This window comes from Lissotriton helveticus, chromosome 9 (assembly GCF_964261635.1).
Source record: "Lissotriton helveticus chromosome 9, aLisHel1.1, whole genome shotgun sequence".
Taxonomy (NCBI): Eukaryota; Metazoa; Chordata; class Amphibia; order Caudata; family Salamandridae; genus Lissotriton; species Lissotriton helveticus.
Window position 1 is genome coordinate 38187855 of NC_136070.1, and position 25228 is coordinate 38213082.

A 25228-nucleotide genomic window follows, 5' to 3' on the forward strand; every position below is an offset into this window, starting at 1 on the left:
ATCTTTTAGGGCGAATACATTGCGGTATCTCTTGAGCAATCAGCAGGCAAGTTCACGATTCCTGAGTGTCACGCTCAATTTAAAGCTATTTTGTACCCATTTTTATTTTCTTCCCGCTTGCCTCTCTTTCCAAGCGAAGGAAATGTAATTTAGCTGTCAGATTGAAATGCTTGATATAAATCCTTACCAGTTCTTTCAAATAAGTATTCCTGAAACACTATATTATAAACAACTGGCATGTTTTAATTAAACAACTGCTTTATTCCTAGCAGAACAAGAAGGTATGATTACATTAATTGAACAGCCAGGCATGTGACCTGCTTCTAAACGAAAAATATTTTAAGGTTTTCTATCCGCAAATATCTCAAACAGTCGCTTTGCAGGGAACATTAAATTGCAATGTACACCTTCGCATGTTAATCCCTGTTTATAATCAGCGAGTTATGGAATTTAGAAAACAAAGCCCTTTGGGAGTTTTCACTGACAATAGAAACCGGGTTTTATATCAACAACTGCAGTCTCAATTAAGCAATGGTATTCACTTCCACGTTTCCGCTTTAGTGCTGTATTTGTGCGCGTTTCTAATAATTCATGCCATGTTTGTTGCACGGAAGTCAAATAAAACTGCTCAAAGCCGGGGGCCATAATTAGAACTGTTACTTATTGTATATGTTTTGTGTAATCTTGATATGAAGAAACAATGATGCGTTAAAGACGGCTGGTGAATTTTAGAACTGGCGGAGCATAAATGCTGCATTTACAGCTAGATTCATGAAAGGAAATTGCGCTCGCCAAGGGCCAGCTTCTGAGAAACTGGCCCTTTGCGAGCGCAATTTTTGCATTTGGGATTCATCATCCCAAATGCAAAAATCGGTAATTGCGAAATCGCATATTTGCGAGGAATTGCATTTAAGGAATCTCTATTTGAGATTCCTTAAATGCAATTCATCAACCATTTTTAATTTGCGAATTCGCAATATTTGGCCCCTATTACTTCGTGGTAAATAGCGAAAACTCCGAAAAATGCACTTTAGTGCATTTTTCTGAGTGGTATGTTACACACACACATGTCCTTTGGACATGTGTGTGCGCAACATCTGGCTACATTTGCTCTTCAGGGGTGCTACAGGGTGTCCTTTGGACACCCCTGGCACCCTTGAAATCGCATCCTTATTTGCGATTAGCAAATTGCTAATCGCAAATAAGGAATAACTCCCCATTCATTCCTATGGGCCTTTAGGCCCATAGGAATGAATGGGGAGTTATTCCTTATTTGCGATTAGCAATTTGCTAATCGCAAATAAGGAAGATGTAGGAATCGCAATATTATTTGCAATTCCTACATGAATCCAGTTTTGCAAGTCCTTAATAGCGATTCCTTATGAATCGCTATTACAGACTCGCAAAACGGGACTTTGATGAATCTAGCTGTTAGACATTGAAAACAAGACCACTTACTCTAAAGGGATTCATGAGGTTCCTTCTCTCCCGAGAAAAGGCTGAAAATAACACAACTAAATTCAGTATTTTGCAGAATCATTTTCATATATATTGGCTAACAATCCAAAGACTGTGAAGAAGCTCTGAAAAAATGTTTGAAAAAATGGTGGTGTGCCAGGCAAGCCTTACCCTCCCAAGGGGTGCAGGGGCTCACACACCTCAAGAACAGTTTGAAAAGCTTGAAAAAAAGTGACGGAAAAAAGAATTATAGTTACACAGTTTCCCCTCAAAGTTACTTAAAGAGCAATATGTATCACAAAAGGTAAGTAAATCTGGTTATGCTCTGATGCACGACCTATCATTTTTACAAATTCATATAATTGTTTTTGCGCTTTATTTATCCATTATGCAACTAACAAGTTGATGAATAAATGAAACGCATGTATTATAGCGCAAAACGGCTACTCGGAAAGAGTGTCCAGGCGCTGACAGATAAGCAGTTAGGGGAAACCATGGAAGCACTGCTAATTTTTGAAAAGCCACGTTTTCTGAACTGAAATATCTGAAATGGCGCGTAAGGCGACTTTGAGCCTGTTCCAGGCCTGAGCCCCCAAGAATCCAAAGGATCTGCCACCCATACGGGCCTGACGTACTTTAGGTGTACAAGCACGGTAGGCGGAAGAAGATCTTAGAGAGTAAGATAGCCAGCTCCTTTCCCGTGGAAGGCCTTGAAAATACCAATAAGAGCTTTAAATTTGATCCTCCCCTCAAGTCTCAGCCAATGAAGTGATTTAAGAAGGGGGACACTGAAGACCTTGGTTTGGGTTGGAGGATCGCCCTTCTGCGGCATTTTGTACTACTTGTAAGCGCTGCACAAGGTAACAGGGAAGGCCCAGACACAGAACATTTGCATAGTCCAGTCTTGATGTCACCAAGGCCTGGACCACTATTTTCCTAGACTCTAGTGCCAACAGAGGGAGGCATTTTTTCAACATACGCAGGATGCCGAAGCAGGTGCCCACTGATGCTTGAACCAGGGACTTCATGGAGAAGGCGCTCTCCACCAACACTCCGAGGTTTCGTACAACTGACTGCTTCATGTGCTGTGGCGAAAATTCTTCAGGCCACCAAGCGTTCCAGTTACTGACAACAGGTTGGCCAAAGTAAAAAAATCTCGGATTTATCCGAGTTGCATTTGAGCTGATTCGCCATATCGCAATAGCGCCATGAAACCGCTAGGTAGAAGTGCGCTGAATAAATCCTTTTAAATTCAAATTCAAATTCAAATTAAACCACTGAAAAATCTTCGAGAGATAGACCCTGATACTAACACCGTTGAAATCTGATCCTTTTTCGCAGGTGAAAATCAGTTGCATATCATCCGCGTAGGATATGATCTTTGCACCATTTGCCTCCGCTATATGTGCCAGGGGGGACAAGTACAAATTAAAAAGAGTGGGGCTAAGGATGGAGCCCTGGGGAACTCCAACCCCCATGGCTGGCATAGGGCCTGAAAAAGAGGAAGCCATACCTCCTGAGCTCTGTCCTGCAGGAAAGAGTCCAGCCAGGTCAATACTTTCCCGCCGATTCCCAGATTCCCCAATCTGTCATTAGTCTCTCGTGTGGGACAGTATCAAATGCTGCAGACAGATCGAGCAATATCAGGGCACCCCTTCCAGCCTGATCCAGTATTCCTCTAATGTACTCTGCTACTTCCAATAGGGCAGTCTCAGTGCTAAAGTTGGCCTAACCTCGATTGGGAAGGATGCAACAGATTATGGCTCTCTGCATGGTTTGAAATAACTTTATTAACGTGTTTTTCCAGAACTGTAGAAAGAGCTGGAAGAAGTGATTTGGGCCTATAGTTGGCTGAATCAGTGTGATCGGCCAAATGCTTTCTTAAGAGTGGAAGAATGTTGGCCTGTTTCCAGCTCAGTGGCACTTTACCAGCAGAGAGAGCCACGGTCATGTGTGATAATAGAGAATCCACTTAGAAGTGCAGAATGGAAAAACAATGCTAAATGCTCAATTGTAGGCCATGGACATCTGAACTTTACAAGTATTAGCCTCTCATACACAGATGCTTCTTCTACAGTATTCAGAGCTCAGACAGCACACAGGTGTCACCAGTACTACATACACAGGTCTTAACTAGAGGAGTATTCATAAAACTTCAGCAAGCATAGGTGGCGAAATGTCGTCACATGTCATGAAAAAACAGCCACAACAGTAAGCCCCAACTGGTACCAAGAAATCAAAATCAGTAAAAATCCTCCCATTGAGAATGAATTTGCTCAAAGGTAGTACTGCAACACATAGACTCTGCCTTTCATGCCTATTAATCCTCATAATAAAAAAACAGGGATATTTGTCAACTAGGAAGAATTGTAGCTTTTTTTCGTTTAAGCGTTAGCCAGAATGATGTCAGGAATAGCCTCAACAATTAAGATTACACACAATTGTTTTTTTCTCTTTCCCAGAATCATGGTTCTGCATCGCTCTCACTAGGCGCCTGCCTTGTGATGGTCACCTAATGGATGAAAAGCTCCCGTTTCAAATTTAACAGAGACAAAACTGAGCTAATAATCTTCGGCAACAATCCCAATCCATTCTTCGATTTGGGATGGCCAAGCTACCTAGGCCCCAGCCCCCCCCCCCACCCCCCACCAACTCTAAAATTAGTTATGAAAGACTAGGAATGTGGCTGGAAAAATATCTTTAATCTGACACCCAAGCTGTACATCTTGCAGCCACCTGTTTCGGTATGCTGAGGTTGTTGTGCAAAATTCTAACTCTTCTGCTTTTTACCTCAAAAAGGGCCAGATGTAGGTAATTCATATTTACCGACTCTTAAATACCGAATTTTACCGATTCTGTATTTAAGAGTCGGTAAATATGAAAGGGGGAGATGTAGGTATTACAGATTCTGTAAATACCGAATGGTTAAGATTCGGTATTTACCGAATCTGTAAATACCGAATCGGTATTGCCCATTGATTCCTATGGGCCTTGAAGCCCATAGGAATCGATGGGCAATACCGATTCTGTAATTACAGAATCGGTCAATACCGAATTTTGCAAGGGTGCAGGGGGTGTCACTTTGACACCCTCTGGCACCCCAAAAATAGGCATGTGCGCCATGTGGCACACAGACATGCCCTTTCTGTCACATGGCTAGGTGTGCATGCACACATGTGCATGCACACCTGAATTCGGTATTTTAACACCCAATTGGACTGGGTGGTAAAATACCGAATTTGTAGGGCCTTTGGGACTCAGAAGAGTCCCACCTACATCTGGAAGGTACCGAATCGGTAAAAATACCGATTCGGTATTTTACAGATTCTGTAAATTTACCGATTCGGTAAATTTACAGAATCTGTCAAATCTGGCCCCCTACATCTCAAGATGCCAAATACCGGTCGGAAACGGCCGAATTCGGCCGTTTCCGACCGGTATTTGCCAGCTACATCGGGCCCAAAGACTGGTATTCCAGGTGCTCATTCTCTCTCACCAGGACTACAACAATTTGCCTAATTTGGGAGCATCCAAAGCCACAATAAAGAAGCTGCAGATAGTACAGAACTCTGCCCTCGGCTTCTGCACAACATATCGAGAGATCAATCTGCCCGAAAAGCCCTGTTCCTCCTTCACTGGCTTCCTGTGGCTGACAGTCACTCTGCATCCCTCATAGGGCAATTAGCAATAAAGGTCCTCAGATCACTCGTTCACTGATATCTTTCTACACACCCGGAAGATCGTTGCACTCCTCTAATGCCTACCTGGCCAAGACAACTTTCATTAACCCCTTTGCCGCTGGCGGGATTCCCCCGCTGTGCTGGGGGGCAGAGGGCGCGTACAGCGCCCCCATGCTCCTGACGAGGTCAGCTCGTCATGAGCCACAGCGCTCCGGGGCTCATGACGAGCCGAGCTCGTCATGACCGCGCCCGTTCCAATGGAACGTTCAGCACAGCAGGGGAATCAGCCCAGCGTGCGAGCGTTCCAAGTTAAGAGCGCGGTCACGGGAGCGCCGTAGCTCATGACGAGCTGACCTCGTCATGAGCGCTGAAGAGGTTAAGAGAGCAAAACACTGAGGGAGCGTTTCTGATATAATGCAGCGAAATTGTGGAACAGCCTTCCGTTTTCTCTTCGATCAATTGAAAAGGAGCTTCCCTTTCGGCAAATCACTGAAAACCTAGCTTTTCCAGAATGGTTTCCTGTAAACTCCTCCCAAGGGCCAAGTGATAGTTTATGTGCTGCACTATCAGCGCTGGAATGGATACAGGTAGCTATGCGCTACATAAGCCCTTTTAGAATAGAATAGAATAGTCTGCAGTGATCCTGGGATAATGATGATATCATGACAAAGAACTGGGAGAAAGTGGGGTCTTTTATCTTCTCTTGGGACAGGTTTCTCACTCTGACTTCACGGACTACTCTGTTCCAATACCATTATTCTCGGAGTAGGAGCTAAGATGGACTGCAGAGGTGAGACCAGACCTTGCTAGGGTATGACAGCAACGGTCTATGTCAACACTGGGAGTTAGGCTGCACCACCTGGTGTAAACACCACAGCCCTCAGAACAGATGGATAGTGTTTCCCCTAACTTGCCCACTGGGAGTAGGGTGTATTTGATATTAAAAAAATCATTGGTAATGTGCCCAGAAAGAGAGACTTGTTTACTCCAAAAAAGCAATGTCACTCAAGAGCCTTGCTCGTCAATGCATGGTACTCGACCTGGCAGTGCAATGAAGTCTCTCATGCAAGTTAGAAATTTGCCCCAGGAGGGCAGTTAACTCCTGGGCATTTGCCTCCTCTTCCCAAGATCTTGAAAATCCATCAGAAATGTCGCCGTCAGGTACCAAGCACCTTCTCCCTCTCTCTCACCACTTGTGTAGAGCTTCACCGACAGAAAGTGTTCCTGCCACACTCAGATTGAGATCATGTACTATCCTAATGATGAAATCCAGTGTCTCCAGCAGGTTTGGACCCCCTTTGTTCAGCATCCCTGCACAACAGTACTAGATGGAACGTAGATATAAGGCAGTAGACAGAGCACAGCCATGAGCTGGATTGAATATACCTAAATCCTACAGCTAATGACAAAATGGGAAGCACTGCAATGCAAGCTACTGAGCCAAAGAAGAAATAGAATGGATCATTAGGAGGAGTAATACATCTAACTAATAACCAAAACAGTTTTGGGGCCCTCCTAGGAATTTGCTGAAAACAAGTAGATAAAGGTGCCCTGTGGATATGCATGGATCAATAGTGGTTGTCAATATATGAAGCACATTAGTATGCGCTGACAAGGGGAGAAAGTGGTGGTAGTAGCTCTTATGCACCAGGCTGCTGACATAAGATTAATTAAGAGCAGATTTCCCTGTGAGGACCCTTTTGGGACAAGTTAACTTGCAGAAAATCTAAAACACTATTTCAAGTACAGATTGCATCTCTCCTGCCATAGAATAATGGGTTGTGTCTATAGATGCAATATTTGCAATGCCTCAAGAGACATCATGATCCTATCACATTTCTGCTGAGCCATCCAGCCCTTTAAACAATAAGTCCTGGTGTGGCTTGTTCTCTGATTGATATCAGGCTTACAGAGAACAGACAAGCTGGTAAGCGATCACCAATTGTCTTGGAGGCAGTAATGCCAAAGTTCATTGGTTGAATATCTCCTAATATGTTGGTATGTTCATCCCTGTGGTGTTGGTTGGGATTACTGCAATGGGAGAATATTTAGCTTTAAACCAGGGTTGCTTGGGTGGGAGATCAAACCTAGTACCATAAGGAAGGTTAGGATAATAAAACCATCCTTATCAGGGTAGCTTGGATTGGCCAGGCTATTGACAAAAGTGATAAACTACAGTAGACCGAAAATGTGTAACACGAGAGGCAAAATGACCAACATTGCTTTGGTTTAGGAATGGTGTCTCCAAGGTGCTATTGATGTATATTTTTGTCCAAGGTTTTAATTAAGAGCATGCTGTTAATGAACCAGGGCCCCAATGTTTTAATTGTGGTACTTAGGTGACCTGAAGGTAGGCTTTTTCACCGAGACTAGTGACAGCAGATAAAGGCTTACCATGCAATTCTTTACATACAAAATTCCCACTTGGCCAATTGATTAAATCAAATGTGGACAGACAATTTATCGTCAATGACTGCATTATTTTTATTTCCAGATCTTCTTCATATAATGAAAAAATATATAATGCAGAAGTCTTCAATTCTTAACGCATATATTGTAGCATGGGATATTTATCAAACATTTGAAAAACATATATACAGAAAAAAAATCACACTGCCACACATCAATGTACTGATGGCCACATGCACAAAGCTTTTTTGAGGCCGCAAACTGTCTGATTCTGTGAATTGGACTGTTTGCCACCCCAAAAATATTTTTTTATGCACAAAAGCAAAATTGCGAATCTGTAACTTGCCACTGATTCACCATTTGAGTTTGCAATTCAGTATTTGGAATTGGCATGTTTAGGGCATCCTTTCCAAATACCAATTCGTATTGGCATGTATTAATGTTTTGCGATCGAATTCCAGTCATAAAAAAAAAAAAATTCAACTCCTTGAAGGAGGTGGGAAGCCATTTGTAAATAGGAAGGGGTCTCCACATGTGTTTTAAGAGTAGGCAGTGGGCTAAAAGACCACTGTCTGTTCTTAAAAAATGAAACTTAAAAGTATAATTTTTTTTTTTTTAAATGCATCCCGTTTTCTTTTAAGGAAAATGGGCAGCATTAAAAAAAGTTTGCTTTATTTAAAATCAATCACAGACATGGTGATCTGCTGTCACCGGCATGCCACCATCCCTGTGATTGCTATCATTCATAGTGGGCAATTAATATTCATGAGGTAGACCGGTTTGCAACCCACCCAGGATTCGCTATTTTAAAAATAATTCTTTAGTACATTAGGAATTGCGATTTCCAAATCGTAAGAATCGCACATTGGAAATCAAACTACCTAATGTTAGTACATCTGGCCCTAATTTGCAAATAAAACCTACCATTACTAAATTCATCAAAGTGCAATTATATAGACATATTCGTTCTTCAGTAAGACCATGTTTATAGCAAACTCACTGCCAGTGGTGGTACAAAATTTTATCTACATGTGTTTCAGTGCTAGGACTGAGATGTAGTGCAACTTCTTCAGGACCATAATTTATTGAGGCAAGGTTGATGGACATACCTCAAGGAGGATGGTATTTATCTCAGTTGAAACCTCTATTTACATTAAAATAGTGCAAGTTCTCACTTTATCTGTAAATATATAATATGATCCTTATTTCGATATCCTGGGTATCATAGGTTCCTGGATATAGCAAGAACTTTCCTTTCACTTTGAAGTTCTATAATATACTCATTTCATGTGGGTACTTCATACCAAGCATTTTGGGCAGCATTATGGCTTCTTTCATGTAGTGTGTGTGACGACTCATTGCCCCTCTGGGATAAATGCTGATGATCTTTGTAATATGTTTTCTGCATGAATAACTCTACTGGCATACGTTGAAAGTATATATTTGGTGCTAATTAAACAACAAATCGGAGTGTCCTTGCCAGTTTTACTAGATACATAGATAATTATTTCCTTCCTACAACAAGGAGATGAACCTGTTTCCTAGGTTTCTAGAATCAGGTTATACATGCGATTCAAAAATTCATTTTAATGTATCTGAAATTTGCCAGTGATGGTATGGCGTTCACCAGCTTGGCATTCTTATGGTTAGCTATCACGTTATCGGATAGTCTCCATTAACACCTTGGATGCTAAGGCAATTCCCGCTGGGTGCTGCAGATTGTGGATTCCCATTGTTCATGACAAGGTCAGCTCGTCATTAGCACAGCTCCAGTGTACTGCATGACGAGCTGACCTTGTCATGAGCATGGAAGTGACCCCTTTCTCGAGTGAAATCCCCTCCACTTTTGTACTGGTGAGGAAGAATAGCTAAGCAGAGAAATTATATTATGTTGATGGATTCCTATTTAAATGAGGTTTAATAAAGTTGGTGGTAACAGTTATTTAACATCTCCCCAATTATATTATCTGTTGATTCATTATTCAGTGAGCTACCTCTTTACCCTGTGTTTGTGTCAACAATTTACCTATTCGTTCTAAATATTTGCATATGAGGTTGCTGTTTTATAACAATTTTGAATTTGTCTTATCAAATTAGGTGACATCTTTTTACCAGCTCAGTACTAGTCAAGATATCGCCAACATCTCTTACGCACAGGTGCTTTCCTACAGCCTCTAAGCCTGCATTTGTGATTGAAGAGTGCATTTCCTGAACTACTTTTATGAATAGTAAAGTTCTAGATTGTTTCTCTTAATTATGCATTAATTGTTTTCTCAAATATAAAATAGAACGGGCAAAACCAGGTTATTCAAATTGAACTCAGAATATGTGTTATACGATTGATAGTTAGCAATAACAATGATGAAAAGTTACTTGCCTGAAATTCTAGTTTACCTCCAGGAAAATCTTCATTAAAGTCATACGCACTGAGCACACAAGTCTACGCACAGAATCCCAGAGCACTTCACAATACAAATTCATATGCAGAAACTTTTCTATGGAGAAAAAAAATATTAAAATAAGGAATCATCTTGTAAGAGTATTTAGAGGCTCTGTTGACTAATTTCATTTTTCTTTTTCTTTAAGAATCACCAACTGCCAATCAATTTAAATTTAACCACTGTCTCTAGAATAACCAGAATCACCAACTATTTTAAAAACAAAATGGAGGCAGCCAGGAGCAACGTAGATAGATAGGTCTCCGTCTCTAAAGGTTGGAAAATTGGCACTGTTCCCTTAATGAAGCCCACTCTCCCATTATCCTAGCATTCCCTATCTGGGGCATCTTGGCCAGTTCAAATTGTTTTGAATATATGGGATCGTGGCATTACAATATACATTTTCCTCCCAATGAGGATTTCAGGTTCCTTATGACTTTCATGAAGATTCCATGGGTGAAATCTAGGATTCCAGGTAACAAAATCTTTCTTCTCTTCTACAGGAACTCCATTAATAGGCACAGGCACTGTAAAGGATCTCAAGCATATCTGCTAAGAAAGTATAGCTAAGATAATAAGCAAAACACACCATTCAAAATGGTTCCTCACCAAGACCTACCCTACTCTTTCATTGGGTCTGATTCCACAGACTAATGTCTTGTGAAAGTGCAATAGACTTCTAGGTGGCCGCTTTGCAGATGTCTGCTATTGGTATATTTCTCAGCAGAGTACTAGTAGTAGCCCAGCAACAGCAGAGTAAGCTCTAGGTTTACTAGTCAAGGACTTGTTAGCCTTTTGGTAACAAAGAAAGATACAGTAAACTATCTATTTCTAGGTAGACTGTTTCATAGCAGATATTGATAAATTAACATGACCATAATTGAGAAAAAGAAGCTTGGTATTTGTAAGGTTTTGTGTCCTGTCTAGGTAACATTTACGCAACATCTAGTATTTATGTCTATATTACGATGAGATCCTTTTGCAGGGTATTAATGATTCTGAATAAATGTAGGTAGGTTTATTATGCAAGTTTGAAACTGCCTTTAGTAGAAAACTAGGGTGTGTCCTTATCACTACCTTACTCTAGTGTAAAATTATGTAAGGTTCTTAAAAAAATGCTTGGATCTCACTAACCCTACGTGCTGAAGTAATAGTTGCGAATAAAGCTGTCTTCAAAGTTAAATGCACTAGAAAGGGTTTGTGGAGCAGTTCTAATTGACGGCTCATAAGAATAGAGAGAACTATGTTTAACTCCAAGGAAGGGGATGGTCTCCTGACAGGAAAAGGAAAAACCTTTCTAATTCCCCCTATAAAGTTCTTGATGAGAGAACCCTGAAAAAAGAGGCTTGTGAAGTATATTTTAAAGTAAAAGGTGTGAAATGTACTTTTACAGATGAGAACTAGTGTCCCAATGTCATCAAGTGGATGCGTCGTATTTACAATATGGCGTACCATGGCCCAAGGACTGAGAGATGCATCAGAAATTCTCATGCATCTGTCGGCGCAAATAGTCATGCACTGCTGGAGTCGTGCCACAAGCATGACGCAACTCCAGCAATGCATGGGGAGGCCTAGTCTTAATCCCCTGTGTCACTCCTTATGCCGGCTCCAAGTAGGAGTAGGGTTTTGACACAGTGGTGTCCTAGAAGTGGCACAGTGAAATCTTGTTAATTTCACTGCGTCACTTCTATGAGAATTTCTTGCATTGGAATGGCAATCCTGCATACATTATACCTGAAGCAGGTATTATGTGGCGTAGGGATTTACAAGGTAATGCATCTCCCTCGATGCGTCACATTGTAAATGGGCCGCAACGTGGCGCATTGTTTATGCCTCCACTGTGTCACAAAAAGTGATAAAGTGGCAGTGCAAAAGTGTCGCAAGGGGCTTGTAAATCTGCCCCTGGGTGTATTCATTCTTCAAAGTGCAGGGGGAGATTATTGTTAAGTAATGATTGGATTTCACTTGATGTTCTCACCACCTGCAATTCGAAGGTCTCACGAGCCAACTTGAGAGACAGTTCTTGTTGAAACAATAGCGGTTTGAGTCTGCTTAGCTTATTGAAATCTGTTTTAAAAGTTGGAATGGAAGGCCACAGTGAACTATCCACACTTCCATGCGGGGGGAAACAGGACGATGCTGCAACAAGTGACTCGTTGTGAGACATTGACAATGTACGGTATGCCTGCCCACAAACCGCAGCAGTTCTGATTATTATGAAATAGATAGTTGCAGTTGGAAAACAAAGAGTTGGAATAATAGCTGGAACACGGGTTCCTTTTAAAAAACACCCCAAATTAGGTGCAGAAACATTGCAAGCGCCGTGAAGTTCTACTAGGCGGCACACAAGGAAATGGCCGACAGTTGAATCACAATCCTCCCCTGTAAGAAAAACCTCTTCCTATGCACCCTTATAAGGAAAAGTGAATGGCAAGGACCATAGCTCATGCATGTAACTGCTACCAAGCGGTTTATATCTGCCCACCTGAAAATGTTTCATGCAAGCCGTGAATTGGAACAGTGAAATGGGTAGTGAAAGAACTCCATGTATTAACCATACTGCTGAATCTGTCTCTGCCACAGTAAATGGTAACTGTTCTAGTTTTTCAATATGTAACATACTATATGTAGCATCTTTCATGGCCATCAATTTTTGTTAGTCGTTTAAATTAAAGTTTAAAAACAATGCTGCTGCATTCAGGTAATCCTATGGTACCCTTCCGTTTTTAGGTGCTTGGAGTGTCCACCCAAACTGCATAATAGATCGAAGTTGATTCTGACCATGATACAAAGTATACATTTCGCTCTGAAAAATATCAATAACAGAAGAAACAATGTTATTCAAAGTGTATATGGGATACAATAATGTATAAATACTGGTATCAACATCTGCAAGAACGTGTTCCAAATTATCTTGATCTATTTGGCGTAAGCGTACAGCAGCTTATTTGTTATACTTTCTGGAACTCATTGTAGGCCACAGACACAAAACGTTTAGCACGAGGGGACCTTGGGCCCAGAAGGAAGTCAGAAAGGTCTATATCGCCTGACAAAAGGGAAAGATGGTGTAGTTGGTATTTATCTGCCATTAATCATAAAGTGTTGCGGTAGGAATAGTGGGAGTATTCAAATTTTAAATTGTAGCCAATCCCAAACAAGTAGTTTGCTGGACCATCTGATTCAGAAATATCATTTGAGTTGGCATCAGAGATGAATGGTGCAAGGACTCAGTACCCTGCACTTGCCAAAACCTAATGCCCCATATGGATTTCAAGTCTCCATTAAAACCCCTTTCTCGAGTGAAATCCCCTCCACTTTTGTACTGGTGAGAAAAAATAGCTAAGCAGGGAAATTATATTATGTTGATGGATTCCTATTTAAATGAGGTTTAATAAAGTTGGTGGTAACAGTTATTTAACATCTCCCCAATTATATTATCTATTGATTCATTATTCAGTGAGCTACCTCTTTACCCTGTGTTTGTGTCAACAATTTACCTATTCGTTCTGAATATTTGCATATGAGTTTGCTGTTTTATAACAATTTTGAATTTGTCTTATCAAATTAGGTGACATCTTTTTACCAGCTCAGTACTAGTCAAGATATCGCCAACATCTCTGACGCACAGGTGTTTTCCTCCAGCCTCTAAGCCTGCATTTGTGATTGAAGAGTGCATTTCCTGAACTACTTTTATGAATAGTAAAGTTCTAGATTGTTTCTCTTAATTATGCATTAATTGTTTTCTCAAATATAAAATAGAACGGGCAAACCCAGGTTATTCAAATTGAACTCAGAATATGTGTTATACGATTGATAGTTAGCAATAACAATGATGAAAAGTTACTTGCCTGAAATTCTAGATTACCTCCAGGAAAATCTTCATTAAAGTCATACGCACTGAGCACACAAGTCTACGCACAGAATCCCAGAGCACTTCACAATACAAATTCATATGCAGAAACTTTTCTATGGAGAAAAAAAAAATTAAAATAAGGAATCATCTTGGAAGAGTATTTATAGGCTCTGTTGACTAATTTCATTTTTCTTTTTCTTTAAGAATCACCAACTGCCAATCAATTTAAATTTAACCACTGTCTCTAGAATAACCAGAATCACCAACTATTTTAAAAACAAAATGGAGGCAGCCAGGAGCAACGTAGATAGATAGGTCTCCGTCTCTAAAGGTTGGAAAATTGGCACTGTTCCCTTAATGAAGCCTACTCTCCCATTATCCTAGCATTCCCTGTCTGGGGCATCTTGGCCAGTTCAAATTGTTTTAAATATATGGGATCGTGGCATTACAATATACATTTTCCTCCCAATGAGGATTTCAGGTTCCTTATGACTTTCATGAAGATTCCATGGGTGAAATCTAGGATTCCAGGTAACAAAATCTTTCTTCTCTTCTACAGGAACTCCATTAATAGGCACAGGCACTGTAAAGGATCTCAAGCATATCTGCTAAGAAAGTATAGCTAAGATAATAAGCAAAACACACCATTCAAAATGGTTCCTCACCAAGACCTACCCTACTCTTTCATTGGGTCTGATTCCACAGACTAATGTCTTGTGAAAGAGCAATAGACTTCTAGGTGGCCGCTCTGCAGAAGTCTGCTATTGGTATATTTCTCAGCAGAGTACTAGTAGTAGCCCAGCAACAGCAGAGTAAGCTCTAGGTTTACTAGTCAAGGACTTGTTAGCCTTTTGGTAACAAAGAAGGATACAGTAAACTATCTATTTCAAGGTAGACTGTTTCATAGCAGATATTGATAAATTAACATGACCATAATTGAGAAAAAGAAGCTTGGTATTTGTAAGGTTTTGTGTCCTGTCGGTAATATGTACGCAACATCTAGTATTTATGTCTATATTATGATGAGATCCTTTTGCAGGGTGATAATGATTCTGAATAAATGTAGGTAGGTTTATTATGCAAGTTTGAAACTGCCTTTAGTAGAAAACTAGGGTGTGTCCTTATCACTACCTTACTCTAGTGTAAAATTATGTAAGGTTCTTAAAAAAATGCTTGGATCTCACTAACCCTACGTGCTGAAGTAATAGTTGCGAATAAAGCTGTCTTCAAAGTTAAATGCACTAGAAAGGGTTTGTGGAGCAGTTCTAATTGACGGCTCATAAGAATAGAGAGAACTATGTTTAACTCCAAGGAAGGAGATGGTCTCCTGACAGGAAAAGGAAAAACCTTTCTAATTCCCCCTATAAAGTTCTTGATGAGTGAACCCTGAAAAAAGAGGCTTGTGAAGTATATTTTAAAGTAAAAGGTGTGAAATGTACTTTTACAGATGAGAACTAGTGTCCCAATGTCATCAAGTGGAAGCGTCGTATTTACAATATGGCGTACCATGGCCCAAGGACTGAGAGATGCATCAGAAATTCTCATGCATCTGTCGGCGCAAATAGTCATGCACTGCTGGAGTCGTGCCACAAGCATGACGCAACTCCAGCAATGCATTGGGAGGCCTAGTCTTAATCCCCTGTGTCACTCCTTATGCCGGCTCCAAGTAGGAGAAGGGTTTTGACACAGTGGTGTCCTAGAAGTGGCACAGTGAAATCTTGTTAATTTCACTGCGTCACTTCTATGAGGATTTCTTGCATTGGAATGGCAATCCTGCATACATTATACCTGAAGCAGGTATTATGTGGCGTAGGGATTTACAAGGTAATGCATCTCCCTCGATGCGTCACATTGTAAATGGGCCGCAACGTGGCGCATTGTTTATGCCTCCACTGTGTCACAAGAAGTGATAAAGTGACGGTGCAAAAGTGTCGCAAGGGGCTTGTAAATCTGCCCCTGGGTGTATTCATTCTTCAAAGTGCAGGGGGAGATTATTGTTAAGTAATGATTGGATTTCACTTGATGTTCTCACCACCTGCAATTCGAAGGTCTCACGAGCCAATGTGAGAGACAGTTCTTGTTAAAAACAATAGCGGTTTGAGTCTGCTTAGCTTATTGAAATCTGTTTTAAAAGTTGGAATGGAAGGCCACAGTGAACTATCCACACTTCCATGCGGGGGGAAACAGGACGATGCTGCAACAAGTGACTCGTTGTGAGACATTGACAATGTACGGTATGCCTGCCCACAAACCGCAGCAGTTCTGATTATTATGAAATAGATAGTTGTAGTTGGAAAACAAAGAGTTGGAATAATAGCTGGAACACGGGTTCCTTTTAAAAAAACACCCCAAATTAGGTGCAGAAACATTGCAAGCGCCGTGAAGTTCTACTAGGCGGCACACAAGGAAATGGCCGACAGTTGAATCACAATCCTCCCCTGTAAGAAAAACCTCTTCCTATGCACCCTTATAACGAAAAGTGAATGGCAAGGACCATAGCTCATGCATGTAACTGCTACCAAGCGGTTTATATCTGCCCACCTGAAAATGTTTCATGCAAGCCGTGAATTGGAACAGTGAAATGGGTAGTGAAAGAACTCCATGTATTAACCATACTGCTGAATCTGTCTCTGCCACAGTAAATGGTAACTGTTCTAGTTTTTCAATATGTAACATACTATATGTAGCATCTTTCATGGCCATCAATTTTTGTTAGTCGTTTAAATTAAAGTTTAAAAACAATGCTGCTGCATTCAGGTAATCCTATGGTACCCTTCGTTTTTAGGTGCTTGGAGTGTCCACCCAAACTGCATAATAGATCGAAGTTGGATTCTGACCATGATACAAAGTATACATTTCGCTCTGAAAAATATCAATAACAGAAGAAACAATGTTATTCAAAGTGTATATGGGATACAATAATGTATAAATACTGGTATCAACATCTGCAAGAACGTTTTCCAAATTATCTTGATCTATTTGGCGTAAGCGTACAGCAGCTTATTTGTTATACTTTCTGGAACTCATTGTAGGCCACAGACACAAAACGTTTAGCACGAGGGGACCTTGGGCCCAGAAGGAAGTCAGAAAGGTCTATATCGCCTGACAAAAGGGAAAGATGGTGTAGTTGGTATTTATCTGCCATTAATCATAAAGTGTTACGGTAGGAATAGTGGGAGTATTCAAATTTTAAATTGTAGACAATCCCAAACAAGTAGTTTGCTGGACCATCTGATTCAGAAATATCATTTGAGTTGGCATCAGAGATGAATGGTGCAAGGACTCAGTACCCTGCACTTGCCAAAACCTAGTGCCCCATATGGATTTCAAGTCGACATTCTCCTTCCGATAATCGAGGAGGAGTGTGGCTCAATGGTTAGAGCGGCAGACCCTGATGCAGAGTTCTGGCCAGGGACCAGGGTTCGATTCCTGCCTCGGCGGGGTCTCAGGCTCAATTTCCTCGGACCTGGTAATTCTCGCCTCGGTGCCTATTCTAATCACGGGCCCCACGCTGCAACTCTGGGCAATAGCTTGCTTAGCCTCCTCACCGGCCCCAACAGCGCTAAGGATGCCTGGCTTCACCCTGGGGGAGCCCAGGAGTGGACACTTCACAGGGATGCCAGGAGGGGTTCCACAGCGGTATGAGTATCAGCGCCAGGAAGCCGAATAGGCGACACCGCAAGGTGACCGTCTGGTGACATTTACATTTACATCGTAACCCTTCAGGGCCAAATCGGTAATAAAGGATGAGCAATAAACTAACTTAGACTCGGTAAGCATGTACATGTTTGAAGTCGGGACAGCCAATTTAAAGAAATATGAGGCTGGATCCAAAAGGTTATAACCAGTAAAATATGTATACTTGCATTTTTGTATTTTAGATTCCACTTGGATGGAGTAGGGCAATGCTCCCATTGTGTATAATTAAAGTGTAGACGCTGAGTGATTGTTTTATGAAGAAAGCGATGTCCATTATGTTGATAACAAAATAAAGTAGCGTAATTATCAGAATTCATGAATAAGTCCTCGGTATCAAAAACAGTGTAATATTGTAACTCAGAATACAAAGAATTTACAGCATTAACGTCCCAATCATGAGAATGCAATCCTGTTACAACAACATCACCCAAAGAAACACAGAAGACAAATGGTATTTGTGGAGTCTTTGTTGGCCCATATACATCGAATGGCACTTTATCCCAAACAATGCCATCAGTAATCGGGACAGCTGAAATGTTCATGAGTGCTTGGTGTCTTTTCATTTTATGGAAGGAAGAATGTGGAGCCAATACTCTGTCCACTTGTTTCACTGCAGAGCGTTCAGGTAGGTAGATGCCATTAATCAAAAGGAAAAACACAGTTACACATCCAATCCGCATGAAAAATAACACCATTGAAAAAACGATCCAGATGTAAGTCCAAGGTGGAAAAAGATAAGTTTGCTTTAACCATGAGGTGAAAATACAAATCCGTGCAGGTGGCGGTGAGACAACTGAATTAGTGTCCGCAGAAAAATTATCTTGATTGCTATACTAAACGCTAAAACTCAGTTGAAACAATAGGGGCTGTTCTTGATTTAAAGTCGTACCTGACTCTGCCACTGGACGGTAACACAAAAGTGGCAGAATATGTGTGAGGTAAAACCGATAACTCATATAGCGAAGACTTGGTCTCTCTTTCTGGAAGCCTGGGAGAATCAGAACTAACAGAGGTCATAAGCTGCAATGAAACATCTCGATGTGGGATATTGGTAGGCATACTATTGAGTATCGCCCATATGGTGTAACTTGACATGCTCAATTAAAATAAAGCAATTGTCTTTAGATCCAGGTAGTGGAGGTAAAATCCCAGTCCTGGTGCCCTTGAGGCCAAGGACCGGGTCCGGAGCACGGTATGAGGGACCAAATTCTTTCATGTTGGCCACTTTCTTCCGGACCAAATCACCAACTTTTGGTAGTCAGCAAGCAACAGGAATCAGCACAGCTGCATCCGTAGGTGAGGGCAAATGGGCTTTTGCCAGAGCATCTCGAGTATCTTGTAGTTCCTGTAACATAGCACAGTGGTTATCTCTGTCAAAAGATGCAGCAGTCGCCACCATGTCTAGACCATCTAGGGGTGGCACAACCATCTCAATGCCAAATAGCATTTCATATGGAGTCAGCCCACCCAGAGATCTTCGAGGGAGATTATTGAGGCCACTTTGAACCCCATATAGGTGAGTTAACCATCCACGACCCCAATCTAATACCCTTGCGGTTAAAGACTGCTTTAAGTTACGGTTCATCCGCTCCACAACAGATTGCCCTCGGGCCTATATGGAGACAAGAAATGCACATGCACCCCCAAGGACTTCATCGAATCACATTAAGCCTTAGAGGCAAAAGCCGGACCTTGGTCTGAATGGAAGGTGTCACAGGCATTAGTCCCTATAAAGACATGCACATTTTTCTAACAGTACGAGTGTCAGCAGAGCGTTGTGGCCAAACCCAGAGGAACCTAGTGCATGAATCCACTGCAACCAAAATATATTTGGAAGCATTATCGGATATTAAAAGACCGCAACGATCAAGATAAATACACGCAAATGAATGATTAGAACTGAAAAGATGAGTCAAAGGGTACTTTGCCAGTTGTCATCTGATAAGTATAACGTGAAGGGAAACCCTGCAGAAATGATGCACCCTCCCATGTCACGGCTATCACTGCCAAAAAATAATCGTCAATTTTAGTCATGGACCTCATAATAGCTGTTACGGTTCATCCGCTCCACAACAGAATTGCCCTCGGGCCTATATGGAGACAAGAAATGCACATGCACCCCCAAGTACTTCATCGAATCACATTAAGCCTTAGAGGCAAAAGCCGGACCTTGGTCTGAATGGAAGGTGTCACAGGCATTAGTCCCTATAAAGACATGCACATTTTTCTAACAGTACGAGTGTCAGCAGAGCGTTGTGGCCAAACCCAGAGGAACCTAGAGCATGAATCCACTGCAACCAAAATATATTTGGAAGCATTATCGGATATTAAAAGACCGCAACGATCAAGATAAATACACGCAAATGGATGATTAGAACTGAAAGGGTACTTTGCCAGTTGTCATCTGATAAGTATAACGTGAAGGGAAACCCTGCAGAAATGATGCACCCTCCCATGTCACGGCTATCACTGCCAAAAAATCATCGTCAATTTTAGTCATGGACCTCATAATAGCTGCTACTGTAACTGTGGCTACTGCAGATTTGGCTGCCTCATCAGCTATAGAATTACCAGCAGCGTGCGCTCCCGCACTCTGATGTCCTAGCGGATGAATAACATGTGTAAGTGGCAAACGGTCCATAAGAGCGGCCACCGGACCCAAATCGATTTATGTTTAATTGCGCTACCTTTAGAATCCCGAAAATACTTTTGTTACCAAACGAACAAATTGTCATTAAAAGATTGTACACAATAAAATGAGTCACACACAACAAGTGTAGGGTTCTCAGGATCACCAAATTCCAGAGCTAAAAGTAAAGCTCGCAGCTCGGCCAATTGTGCTGTGCAATCTCCAAGGGTCGGCGCATGAACCAACAGAGATTGAAATTCACCATTCACAATTGTACCTGCCACAATTTCACAAGCTGCAAAATAAGTTTGTTTTGAACCAATGGCCGGTTGTGCTGACCCATCAGTGTAAATGACACACTTATATTGATCAAGAAGAAGAACCGAAGAAGAGGATGAACATGTTCATAGTGAAGAAATTCTTGTTTGTAAGGAAGGATCAAAAACAAAATTGACATCAGCCGATGTCAAAGAAGTAGCCAATTGTATCCATTGAGGATGTAGAGCTTTACAACTCGGTCTGCTTGCCTTAGTGACTGCCTCTAAGGCAGGTACCCGAGAAGTGACAAAAATGCGTTTAGCTTGAGCCAGGGGACGTTCCTTCAGAATCTCCATCTGCACAGCCGTTAATATTTTTTCAGTGGAAGAAATATGCAACTCTGCCTGTGTGTATGGATGCAACTTATATGCAATGGGAACTGTATGCTCCTCATTAAAAGTAACGTATGTGAACCTGATTGCACCTGGTACAATCCATATGACCAAATTGGTAGCATTCACTCTAGTTTGTAAGTATTGAATTGCAAGCAAATCAGTCTGTAAAGAGCGCAGTACAGCGGTGTGTTCCATGAGCCAACTGAAAGACGAAAAGGAAGGATGTATCAAAGCAAATAGTAGCTTGATACGCTGAGCATATATGGATTGTAGGTCCTGCCGAAATTCTTCAAGAAACCCAGCAATTATTGTAATTTATTGAGGGTAGATGGAGGCTGCAGCTGAGCACACTTGGGGGTGCTAACTCTATACCCGCATTGGTTAACTCATATCCAAGAAAGAGAACGGCCAAAAAGGCTATATGAGGTTTGGCAAAGTTGAATTTGTAACCTAAAGCGGCAAAACGATGGACAATTCAATCCACAGACGCAAGATGAGGATTTAATTCATCATCTGTCAGGTAAATGTCATCGACATAAGAAAATGCATCAGAGTGAATTTCATTCAAAAGCGACACTATACGTGCCGCAAATGCCCCGGGGCTATTCTTATACCCCATAGGCAATTTCGCATAGCGCCTTTGATTGTCGAGAGCGCTGAACGCGGTCAAGTCACGGCTCTCTGGAGCCAATGTGTGGCTGAAAAAACCATTAGGAATGTCTAAAGTAGTTTAAATTTTGTATGTGCAATATTATTTACTAATGCTGTACTATGTGTGTTCAGTACTGCAAAGGTACAGACATGACTATTCAAATGTCTATACTCCCAAAAATACGATATGAACCATCCGTTTTTAATATCTGAGAAAGAGGGCTATTCATCGACAAGACACAGGGCTACACAACACCCTGATATTCCACTTAAGTGACAATGTCACTAACTGACACTTTAGCTTCACTTTTAATGGGATACTGCCGTTGGGGCTGCGGGGAGACAATAATGGAATAGCATACATAGGAGAATCCTTATCCCAACCTGCCTGATTGCGATCTAAAGCCAAAGCTAAGGTTAGAGCCCACGCCGAAGAATAAGCTTGCTTAGTCTCATCAGAGACATACTGTGAAAAAAAGGAAGTATCACCTCCTCACAGCGAGGAGTACAGAGGACAGAGGGGGAGGCTAATCAACCTCCGCTAGTAAAATATCATAGGAAGATGTCAAGTTGTCCCAAAAAACAGCATTTATAGTGCGTTTAATATCACCATCAATCTGAAGGACTATATGATAAACTCTATCTGGGGGAGCTACGCAGGTGTCCACTGTTTCAACAGTTATAAAAGTGTTAGTTGCTTTCGCCTCCAGAAACCGGTGGACAGTCTTTCAAACTACAGTAACTTATGCCGCGCTGTTGAGGAGAGTCACGGCCCATTTCCTGTCAAGGAGGAGGGTTCTCACTATCTGGGGCATAATTTGCTGTCAAGGTGGTAAATTTTTTCTTCTGAGAAGGGGCTCGATATGGAGGTGGTTCCTCCCATTTGACTTTCACGTCAAACTGGATCTGCGGGTCTCGCATTTGTTGCGTGGACACGCCTTGTCTGCAATCCTATCGTCCCTCTCCGCCAAATTGTTGATCCATCGATTGCTCAAAGGAAGGAGGAGAACAGGGGTCAGGAACCTGGAACTGCTATGGTGTCTTAATTTTACAGTGATCACGTAAAGCATATCTACATTCAGAAGCATCAGGTGGTGGCGAACCAGCACGAGACTTGTTATTGTTGTTATTGTTAAATTGGATTTGTATCGCGCCAATCACCTACAGGTCTCTAGGCGCTCGGAAATCGATGGAATTCATACAATAACTATGTGTCCCACAAGAAGGTAATACAGCAGCCAGCCTATATTGTAACCAAAGCCCTCCCAAACAATAATGTCTTTAGACACTTTCTGAATCGCAGGAGATTCACCTCTCTGCGCAGTTCCTCAGGCAGCTTATTCCATAATTGGGGAACCAACACAGAGAATGTTCTCCCTCCCTTGGTTACCAGCTTAAACCGAGGGCAGGTCAACAGCTGAGAGTCAGAAGATCTAAGATTTCTTTTTGGACAATACACTTCCAGCCGGTCTCTGATATATGCAGGAGCACGGCCATAAATTGCCTTATGAGCCGTGCAAAGGCTCTTGAACTCTACCCTCTCCCTTATAGGGAGCCAATGTAGGCTCCGTAACAGAGGAGAAGCTCTAGTCCTTCTGGGGAGTCTAAAGATCAAACGCGCCGCGTCATTCATCACGACCTGTAATCTGTTCATGAGGTTTTTAGGGAGGCCTAAATAAAGGACATTCCCATAGTCTATTCTTGACATGATTGTTGCTGCCACAACTGTTCGCAACATAGACTGGGAGAGAACGGGTACTAGTTTACGTAGCTGCCTGATAATGTTCGTACAGCTCCCAACAACGGCAGAAATTTGGCTGCTCATTGACAGGTCGCAGTCCATCTTAATCCCCAAACTCTTTACATTTGCCTTTGGATTCGGAGTTGGGCCTAACTTCTGTGGCCAGTAGAGATCGCTCCAAGGTGAGGTGGCTGATGGAATTACCAAGATCTCAGTCTTATCTGGATTGATCTTTAGCAGATTTCTCGTCATCCAGCCGACCGTGTACCTCAGGATATTCTGCGTTTGCTGCTGCGCGGCCTCAGTATTATCGATACTCAGTACAAGCTGGGTGTCGTCAGCGTAGTTAAAGACTCTACAGCCCATACTGGCCAAAGATGCAATCAGGGGTTGAAGGTATAAGTTAAACAGTAGAGAGGACAATGCGGAGCCTTGGGGCACCCCACATTTTAGAGCCCCCACGTCTGATATCAAATCCCCCAGTTGTATCCTCTGAGTTCTTCCCAGAAAAAAAGATTTCAGCCAGTTAAAAGCCTCGCCTTTGACCCCGATGTTGTCTAGTCTTTCCAGGAGCAGGGCATGGCTGACAGTGTCGAACGCCGCCGACAGATCTAAATGAATCAGGGCGCTCGGTTTCTTAGTGTCAGCCATGCCTCTTAACTCGACCAGCACCGATAGTATCACCAACTCGGTACTGTGGTGTGCTCGAAACCCTGCCTGTCGCTCGTGGAGTAAACAATGGGACTCCACGTGAAGAGATAAGAACTTCAAGACGTGCTGTTCTAAAATTTTCGCAAGAAAGGGCAGCTGAGAAATCGGTCTATAGTTCTTCAAGACCGCGGGGTCCGCGCCAGGTTTCTTCAACAAGGGCCTAACTCGCGCTTCTTTAAATTCGGCTGGTAGATACCCCATTTCTAGAGATCTATTAAGGAGAGAGATAAGACGCTCCTCCAGAATAGGGCGGGCCATACGAAATACGCTAGGGGGGCATGGGTCTGCTGGAGAACCAGACTTAGTTCTACCCATCAGTTGCTCCAAGCTCAGTGCATCAACCTCTGGGAACTCCGTGATAGTGCAAGCAGTGGAATTATGGAGATCAGGATGTAGGACAGATCCATTTAACGTATTGCTTTTTATTTCCGAGATGATATTCTCCACCTTTTCTAGGAAATACCCCTGAAAAGTATTGCAATCTATAGTGGTGCATGAGCATTCTGGTTTTTTGCTCAGCTCAGATAGAATTTTAAAAGTCTCTTTCTGGACATTCCCAGCCTTATTTAAACGGGCCTCATAGTATTCTGCCTTTGCCTGCAAAATAAGCTTTTTGTAGGTGTGGAGGGAGGCTTTGTACTGATATCTAGCTGTATCACATTTAGTTTTCCTCCAGGATCTCTCCACGGTCCGGAGTTTCCGTTTGTGCTCTCTCAGGAGCGGAGTGAACCAAGGAGCACCTTTCCCTAAACTTTTAGTGGGCTTAATCCTTTCAGGTGCTATTTGGTCAATGGCTTGACGCAGGCTCCACATTAGGTCCGTGTGTTCTCGGTCCAGATTGCATCCGGCGACAAAAGGTCGAGCCACTTCAGGAAGAATCTCAGTCAGGGTTATTAAATCAACCTTATCCCATTTACGGGTTTTCCTGACTCCCCGAGACAAATCCCTTAAATGTCCCTTAATATGAACCTCACAATTCACTAAATAGTGATCAGTCCATATGCATGGTAGAACCCCCCTAAGGGTAACATTAGGATCTGAAGTCCAAGCAAGTTCAAGGGTGTGACCCTTAATATGCGTGGGTACTTCCACAAGTTGTTTGAGGCTCAGTGAAGACATTATAGTATTCAATTGACGTGAAGCCAGGTCCTTGTGAGGGTTTTCCCAATGTAAATTAAAATCTCCAACTACCACGATTCTTTTATATCTCGTGCAGAGGTCAGATATGATGGGTGCGAATAGATCATTGAATAACGGCGTGGAGTTCGGTGGGCGATAAACCGACAGAACTACCAAACAAGAGTCA

General features: G+C 42.0%; 1 long non-coding RNA gene across 5 annotated transcripts in view; it reads right to left on the reverse strand.

Annotated features, from left to right (window-relative positions):
- The window catches only part of LOC144782605 (uncharacterized), an 834782-nt gene that overhangs the window by 669913 nt on the left and 139641 nt on the right, over positions 1-25228 (reverse strand). For all 5 annotated transcript variants that reach the window (XR_013601169.1, XR_013601170.1, XR_013601168.1 and 2 more), the window contains exons 3-4: positions 13834-13951; positions 9925-10042 (exon numbers count right to left, since the gene is read on the reverse strand). This is a non-coding gene — a long non-coding RNA (uncharacterized LOC144782605). The remainder of the gene's footprint in view (positions 1-9924; positions 10043-13833; positions 13952-25228) is intronic.